Consider the following 9,308-nt stretch of genomic DNA (forward strand, 5'->3'; position numbering starts at 1 on the left):
TGGGCAGCATCAGTGGGGGAGGGGAAGTTTCAGACCCTGAGACAGCTGAACAGACAGAGGAGCCTGTCTGCTCATCACCTCCCATCCTTTTAGTCACCAGCCCACCACTGCCATATGTGGTTCCCTCTCCCACCTGTGACTCCTGTGCTTGGCCCTTATTCCTCAGCCCTGTGGTCTGCCTGTCTTCTCCTCTCTCCATCTTCTAGTATCACCATTGAGTTTTCCTGACAGATTTTACCCTTCCCCCATCCTGTGGTTCTTCTAGCCCCAGGTCAGGCCATACGGCATTGGCCTTCCTCATCTGCTCAGAGTGAGGCCCTCCAAGTCAAGGGTCCCCAAGTCTCAAGGAACCTAAATGCGGTCTGCACTCTGGGATTCTTCAGACAGGGCTCCTTTCCAATACCTGCAGCACCCATTTCAGGCACTGATCCCATGCTCCAACTTTTACTCCCACCATACTCCATTCCCTGACTGCAACTCTCCCTGGAGTCACTTGTTTGGTGGCAAAGACTCTGGCAAAGACCACATAATTTCAAATCCCAGATCTAGAACTCACTAGCAGGGAGACCTTGGGTATGCTACTTAGCCCCTGGTCACTCAATTTTCCAATCTGTAAAACAGGGAATTGTGGGTTAATTCATGTAAACCACATAGAACAGTGGCTGGAACCAAGGAATGCCCTAGGTACTGCTGTTACTATTATTACCATTCCTTCCCGTGGTCATCTCCACATGTTTGTGCCTCTTCTCAAAAGCCATACAAATCCAACCCTTAACATCCCAGGCCTCCACTCGACCTGTTGTACCTTCTGGGCCTTATTTCCTGAAAGAGTTGACCTTGTTCACTATTTAACCCTTCACTTCCTTGCCCAGGTCCTCCCAGCCCTTGCTGTCAGGATGATACTCTCATTAATTGCCAAAGCCAGCAGACATCTTTAGACTACTCTTTCTGGACTGGACACAGCCTCTGAAACCAGAAGTAGCTGTCTCAGCACTTAACTCTCTGAGCTTCTCCTCTTTATGTACCTGGGTTCTGTGAGCTGGGTTGCCAACATGGTTCCCATGATGCCCTGTCTCTGCTCTACCCTGGGCAATCCCCATGGTGTTCAGGGCCTTGTGTTGCAGCTGCCCTCACCACTGAAAGTAGGCTGGCCATGCTGTTTGCAGGGTGCTTTCTATCCCCAGTGCAGTGTCTAGGTTTTATTTTTTTGCTACTTGGTAATGAACCCTGGGGCACTTTACCACTGAGCTACATCTCCAGTCCCTGCTACTTTTTAGTGTAAATCAGGGTCTCGCTAATTTGCTGAGGCTGGTCTCAAACCTGCCTCAGTGTCCCAAGTCACTGGTATTACAGGTGTGTGCCACCATGCCTGGTTGTACAGAAGCATTTTTGAGGCCCTGAAATATTTCTGATGGGGTGCATCTCAGTGGTAGAGTGTGTGCTTAGCATGTGCAAGGCCCTGAATTCTTCAATCCCCAGCACACAAAGAGAAGACATCTGAATCAATGAGTGAAGCCACAAAGAGAAGAATCAACATTTGGGGATAGAAGGAAAGAGAGAAAGGAACAGAGAGAGGTCTGGTGCCCTGATCCCCCAGGATAAGGGGAAGAAAGAGAGGAAGCAGGAAGTTGGTCAGAAGATGGGGCAAGAAAAATATGCCACTGGATTTTGGTCCTGTGGAGTGTGAGGGTGTTTGAGACACACAATTGGAGCAGGAGCCCCAGGAGTGGAGCCAGTGGGAGAGGCTGGTCTGGGTGCCTCAGAGCTGTTGGATTCTAGTTGTGTGTGATAGGGTTCCATGTGGGGAGAGGAAGGTATTCAAATTTACTGCTCAGTTCTTAGAAATTTATAAATTATCATTCCTTAAGCATTTTGTATACCTTATGTACAATCAATATTTCCTATGCATGATATATATCTAATCAAACATTCTTTCTCTAAATTTAAAAATTCTGCAACTTTTTAGTACTCTGACATTAATTTATTTCTTCTGGTACTAGGGATTGAACCGAGGGGTGCTTTACCACCAAAGCTGCATCCCTAATGCTTGCTATATTTTGTTTTAAGATAGGGTGTCACTAAATTGTTGAGGGCCTTGCTAAGTTGTTGAGGTTGGCCTTGAACTTGTGATCCTTCAGCCTCAGAATCCCAAGTCCCTGTGATTCTGTGTGCATCACTGTACCTAGTGGTATATTCATTTCTTAAATGCTATGAACACCATAAATGAAGCAGAACCTCATAGAGGACAATGATTCATATTTCTTTTTGTACATATTCCAGAGCTGTTCTGATGTGGAATCGTCTTTTCTTCAGTGGAGAAGAGTGTTGGATAGAGGTGCTGGATAGAGTTGGATAACAGAGCATTTGCTACCCCCAAAGCTCAGGAAGTTGGGTTGAAACTCCACCTGGTCTGGAAGGAGGGAGGGGTTGAGGGTGATGGATGAACTCAGGGAAAAGAGAAAGTAGAATAAGTGAGAGGAGAAGACAGTCAGTGTCCAGGGAAGGACATGACCTTTGAGCTTGACCTTTCCTGCTTTGTGTACTGAAGGTCTTCAGCTCAGATTTTTCTGGAAAATATGATTTTTGACTAGGGAAATATGTCTGGGCATCCCCTGCTGCTACTAGTCTCCCAGATAGTTAAATTCAATGAAGTAGATTTTTAGAAAAAATTGAGAGATAAAAGAGTAAAGTGGGAGCAGGGTGGTGACACCATCTATGGATCAGTTGAGCAAAACAGCACTAGAAAGATCTTAAAAGTTACCTGGAAGGATGAGGTGAGGGGACAGGTGTGGCCAATGGAGACAGAGCAAGGATCCTGCAAAGGGAAGCACAAGGGGATGAGGAGCCCTGAGTAGGCACGAGAGGTGTCAGGGTCAGCAGTGTCTGGGGAGAGCTGCTCGCAAGTGGGTTGAGGGAGGTCACTCTTCCTTGGAGCCTGGGAAGGCAGGAGGCCCTGGTCACTCTTGGAGCCTTGCCATGAGCCCAGATTGAGCCCTGGCTTAACAGACCAACTTAGCGAGGGTCACTGGGAGATGGCCTTGCCCAGTCCTGCTGATTCTGAGCTCCTCTTCCGTTCCTCATCTCCCTCCAGCATGATAACCCATATGATGAGGGCTGCAGAAGAAACTGGTTCATCATTCTCTGCGCACCCTTGGGACCCAAGTGAGTTGGTAAACCAAGGGCTCAAGTGGTGAACCCTGGGGCTGGTTGTTTGGGATGAAGCTGGATCTATTTCCCTGGTTTTTGTCTCTAGCTCCCAGGCCTTAACACTTCCTGTTCCTTTGCTTTGGGGTTTTCTCCAGGGCACTCTGGGAGTTTCTGGGAATTTCACTCTTCCTTGGTGTTTTAGGTTCTTGCCCCAAGAAATATGGTAGAGGGGAATGGCAGCCTGGATAAGGCTCCTGGATGAGAGCCCTGGGCTCTGTGCTTTCCCAGCCGAGGGGTGAGAGTGGTCAGGGAGATCAGGCCAAGGTGGCCTTGCATTTGGCCTGTTGCTTCCCAGGTACATGTCAGAGGCTGTGTGCCTTCAGGTGGAGCAGGGCACCACCTGGGGGCCAACGTAACATCTTAAAGACCTCCTTGGGTCTGGGTCTGCAACTCAGGCCCTCCCAAGGTGTGGCAAGTCTGCACCCTTACAGAAGGTAAGGAGTATCGGTTGAGCTTTGAAACATGGGAGTTTGTGGTTGCACATGTGTTGGGGGAAGCCCCCGATGTCAGGCTGGCCCTAAAGTTGAAGCCCTTGGAGCCTAAGGAGTGGGATTATGGACCTGGAGGATATAGGGTCCAGGTCACAGGGCTTCAGAGCACACCCAGTTGTCCCTGGATAGACAAAGAGAAAAGACTGCACTGCTAACTAGCTGGTTGTCCTGGGACAGTCCCTTACCCTCCTCAGCCACTAATGAGGTCTGAGATTAGTCCAGTAGTTTCTAATGTTTTAAAGTAAATTTTTTAAATTGGAAATTTTTACTCAGTCCCACATGGATCAGATGGAGTGGAGTATTAGGAGTGCAGTGGGGTGGGTAACACCCAGTGCCCCCCAAGGGCCCTTGCAATGACTTATGGTGACAGCCCTCTCCTTTTTCCTGCCTTCAGAAGATGAGGGACTTGACTGTGAGCAGTGGGGTGGAGGTTAGGGAGAGCCCATGTCACTGGGTGGATGCAACATCCCACCCAGTGATGCCAGGATGTGAGCCCTACATCAAGGTCTCTCAGGCCTGAGCCCTCACTGAATCCCCTGTTGGGGCTGCCATGACCCCCACAGTTATCTAATCCTTATAAAATATATTTTTTGTTGGTTTTTATCACTTCTCTGTATTTGTTCTATGTTGGGAGAAGCAAGTTTCCTGTGGGTTATGGGAGGTTATGAGTGTCTTGTCAGAGCCCTCCTGGAAAGGAAGATCCTTTCTCTCTGTAGACCCAAGCTCAGGAACCAACACTGTTTGGCTTTTTGACCATGGGAAGACACTTAGAATTTCTCTCATCCTTAAAATATGGCAACAGTAATAATCACAGTGACTGACCTGTCTGGCTTCCTGGCAAGGGCTGGAGATGAGAGGAGAGAAAATTGATCAACCTGGAAAATACCCAATGTTACCTCAAACTACTCCACAATATAGAAATGGAACTTATTTATTAGTAGTTCTAATTGTGTGTGCACATGTGTGTATTATTTAGGAGTATGTGTGTGTGTGTGTGTGTGTGTGTGTGTGAGAGAGAGAGAGAGAGAGAGAGAGAGAGAGAGAGAGAGAGAGAGAGAGAGATTGATTTTGTGTGGTTCTGGGGTTCAAATCAAACCCAGGACTTTATGCATGGTAGGCAAAAGCTTCTCCACTGAGTTACATCCCCAGCCCATTTTTATTTTCAGACATGCTCTCACTAAATTGGCCAGGCTGGACTCCAACTTGTGGTCCCCTTTCTCAGCCTCCCTGATAGCCTCCCAAGTTACAGAAGTTAACTGCCATGACTATCTTAGGGTTTTCTATATGCAAGATCTTGCCACCTGCAAATAGATAGATTTTCCTTCTTTTTTTCTCCCATGAATATTAAATTTTTTTTGCTTAATTTCTGTGGCTATAGTTTTTAATAAATATTAGATTTTTCATAAATATCCTTCATAAGGTTGAGGAAGTTACCTTTTATCTGTGTGTGTGTGTGTGTGTGTGTGTGTGTGTGTGGTGTATCTTTTTTAATTCTGAAAAGGTATTAGATTTTGTCAAATGCTTTTTCTGAACCAAATGATCATGTATGATACTTTTCCTCCACTATTAATGTGGTGTACTACAAATTGACATTTTCTCCAAGTTTTACTGTTTAATAATTAATAGCTTGACTGACCAGGTCCCAGAAACAAAGATACTATCTTTAAGAAACTGGGGGGAAGGGCTGGGGATGTGGCTCAAGTGGTAGCGCGCAAGCCTGGCATGCGTGTGGCCCGGGTTCGATCCTCAGCACCACATACCAACGAAGATGTTGTGTCCGCCGAGAACTAAAGAATAAATATTAAAAATTTTCTCTCTCTCTCTTCTCTCTCACTCTCTCTCTCTAAAAAAAATTAAAAAAAAGAAACTGGGGGGAAATTACTCTTTAAAGTAAGTACATAGTATATGATAAGAATGGGCATTATAATATAAAACCTTTCAACACATAGTAGTTAACTGCAGAAACCATTTTTAGCTTAGGAAAATTGTATTGCAAATTTCAGTGTAAACTGCTAGCAAACTTCAATTCCTTTGTGTGGCAACTATCTTATTTCTGCTTTCAAACTCTTCCACCCATGCCTGAGTTATAAGGTCTGGAGTGCTTTTTTCCCCAATCACAAGTGTGATTACTAATATTGTCAATTCTTACAATGATCTGATGAGATAAGGTCTGACATGTATCTTGCATTCATTGCAAGAGCACCACCAAGGTGATCCTGCATGATGTTGCAGTCAGTCTTGGCCATCTTCCCAGTTCCCAGTTTGGTGATGATGTCTCAGACTATCTCCTATATGACATTTTTGGTTGGGATGTACTAGGGATTTAACCAGGGGATGATTTATCCTGAGATTTGTCCCCAGTCCTATGAGACCCTGACTAAGTTGCTGGCCTCAAAATTATGATCTTCCTGTCTCAGCCTGCTGAGGGCCATTGCCAAGTAGGAATGACGCATCGAAATTTCCTTGCCAGTGTACCCCATGTTAAATGGAAATTTGCTGTGACATTGCATGTGTCTTTGAGAAAGGTGACCCTGCTCAAGGACCAGGGTGGATCCAGGTTTAAGGTGTATCTTGCAGGTTTTAGGAAGTATCCCAGTTTAAGACAATTTGGGTTTAGGGAAGTTCCAGGTTTAGGGTTATTGCTGCTGGGTATAGGGCGTTCCTGCTGCCTGAGTTCCCATTGAGTTCTCGTGGAATTCAGAAAGTATTTGGGACGTGAATTGCGGCGGGCAGAACTTGGATTTCCCCAGAACGTGTTTGTACAGGGCCGGTGTGAGTTCCGGAATAAAGAATTGCTGTTTGAATCTACCAGGTGTGTGGTGGCTCGTGATCTTGTGCCCAGCCAAGACTGCAGCATTTGGTGGTCCTACGCAGAACGTCTGAAACTTGGAGGTAAGTGAAATTGCTCATCCCTGAGGGAAGGTGAGAGAATGGGTGACCATTTCAAAAAACAATGTGTTCTTGTTTTGATTTATTTTGTTTTTATTTCAAGTTGCCTGTTCCTAGAAATTTCTCAGGCAAACTGGGAAAAATGGTTGGCTCAAGGTTTGAAGTTTGTCCGCCCTGAGGAAGAGAAATTTGATACAACGATTTTTTATTCAGTTTTTGTTTCATACAGTTGCAGTTTTGTTTTGTGTTATCTTATTGGGTTGTGTTATCTTTATAGTAGATTAGAAATTAGTAAAAAACAAACCAAAAAGGTGTTAAGTAAATTGTTAGAGGTTCAGACCATGGAGAAAGACATTTTAGATCAAGCAAAAGAGAAGGTCTCTCGAGCTAGTCAGACAGAGGAAGAAAATTTAAAGGAAAAAGGGTTATTAGGAAAAAGACCACAACAAGAGGCTGTTAATAACTCCGTTTTATTACCAGAGGGCGTAATTCAACCAACAGCCCCACCAATGGAGACAGCTGAGTGGCCCTCAAACCCCGTAGTTGATAAGTGGGATCCTGAGACAGGACCTCAAAGATTAGCATGCCCTGTACTTGAACAGGAAGGAGGGCAGCGAATTCACCGTGCTTTAGATTTTAAAACAGTGAAGCAGTTAAAGGAGGCCGTAACAACCTATGGTCCCCAAGCTCCCTTCACAGTAAGCATGGTCGAGTCCATTACTAACTTGGACATGACGCCAGCAGATTGGGCTAGCATGTGTAAATCTGTGCTAAATGGAGCACAATATTTGTTATGGAAGGTTGCCAATGAGGAATTTTGCACGGAGACAGCTAGGCGAAATGCAGCAGCCGGTTACCCTCAAAGAAATCTAGATATGTTGTTAGGAAAAGGACCTTATGAGGGTCAACGGCAACAAATTGAATATGATCCTGCTATATATGCACAAATTGCTGCAGACGCAGTTAGAGCATGGAAGACTTTACAAGGACATGGAGATTTACAAGGTCAGCTATCTAAGGTAATACAGAGAACTAATGAACCTTAAGCTGACTTTGTAGATAGGCTTATTCAAACAGCTGCAAAAATTTTTGGGGATACAGAACAAGCAATGCCATTAATAAAACAACTGGCTTATGACCAAGCAAATTGTTGCTGCAGAGAGGTTATTAGACCATGGAGACATGAAGATTTAAACACATATATTAAATTATGTAGAGATATTAATGAACAAGGGCAAGTCTTGGCAGCTGCAGTACAACAGGCTTTAGATGCCAGGCCAGAAACATGCTATAATTGTGAACAAACAGGACATTTAAAAAGGAGTTGCCCCATAAGAGGAGGGTTTAACAAAACTAGAAATCAAAGGAATAGAATACCGGGTATTTGTCCACAATGCCGTAGAGGGAGACATTGGGCTAATGAATGCCATTCTCAAACCACCATAGAAGGTCAAAAAACGGACAAGGATCAGGTATTTACCCACGATATCATGGAGAAAGGCATCAGGCTTCATTGCCAAAAAACGGACTGGGGGGCCCAATTCTCAGGGGCCCACAAACACAAATATACAGGGCAGTGGAGAAACCCAGCAACACCATAAGGGTGGTGCCCAGGACACATTGTCCATTAAATCCCTCATCAGACAAACCCGAGGGAGCGCAGGGTTGGACTTCTGTGCCTCTGCCAGAGCAGTACTAACTCCAGAGATGGGAGTTCAAATCATTCCTACAGAAGTAAAAGGACCTCTTCCCCAAGGAACAGTAGGCTTATTATTGAGACATAGTTCATCTACATTAAAAGGACTTATGATAAGTCCTGGGGTAATTGATAAAAATTATAGCTAGTTCTCCAAGAGGTATATCAGTAATTTCACCTGGAGATAGAATAGCACAGTTGTTAATAATACCCAGCCTACATAATAAATTCTCTAGTCATAGTGTAGAAAGAGGTTCCAGGGGATTAGGCTCCACAGGTGTAGATTGGGCTATGCTGTCTTTAAATTTAGATTCTCACCCAATGCTAAAACTAAATATTCAAGGTCATGAATTTAATGCGCTACTGGACACAGGTGCTGACCTTAGGATCATATCTCTTCAAGAATGGCCAAAACATTGGCCATTACAACAAGCCACTCAAACACTTCGAGGCCTAGCAGTGGTGACTAATCCCCATTGAAGTGCAATGATATTAGATTGGAAGGATCCTAAAGGATGTGAAGGAACTATACAGCCATATGTATTGGATCACCTTTGTATAAATTTATGGGGACGAGATGTCCTAGATCAACTAGGTTTGACGTTAACAAATAACATCAATCCTAATGCGCCCACTACTAGGGCTAGACAAGGTTGTAGGAAAGAAAAAAGATTAGGAAAACAAGAACAAGGTGTAGCAGCACCAATTCAAATAGATCAAGGAACAGACAGACATGGGTTGGATTTTCAGAAAGGGCCACTGAGACAATCAAAATTACTTGGAAATCAGAAAGACCAGTATGGGTTCCTCAGTGGCCCCTGACCAAAGAAAAGATACAAGTAGCCCATGATCTGGTCAAACAACAATTAGTGGAAGGACATATACAACCTTCCGTACCTCCCCATAATACTCCCATTTTTGTCATCAAAAAGAAATCTGGTAATTGGAGATTATTGCAAGATTTAAGAGCTATTAATAATGAGATGGTTATTATGGGACCTGCTCAATCAGGGATTCCTAAATTG

The 9,308-nt window shown here is 44.5% G+C and overlaps 1 pseudogene; it reads right to left on the reverse strand.

Moving 5' to 3' along the window:
• Positions 1–5,720: 5,720 nt before the first annotated feature.
• On the reverse strand, positions 5,721–5,944 carry LOC144253285 (heat shock factor-binding protein 1 pseudogene; annotated as a pseudogene).
• Between the last annotated feature and the right edge of the window lie 3,364 nt (positions 5,945–9,308).

This window comes from Urocitellus parryii, chromosome 2 (assembly GCF_045843805.1).
Source record: "Urocitellus parryii isolate mUroPar1 chromosome 2, mUroPar1.hap1, whole genome shotgun sequence".
In the NCBI taxonomy this organism is placed as follows: Eukaryota; Metazoa; Chordata; class Mammalia; order Rodentia; family Sciuridae; genus Urocitellus; species Urocitellus parryii.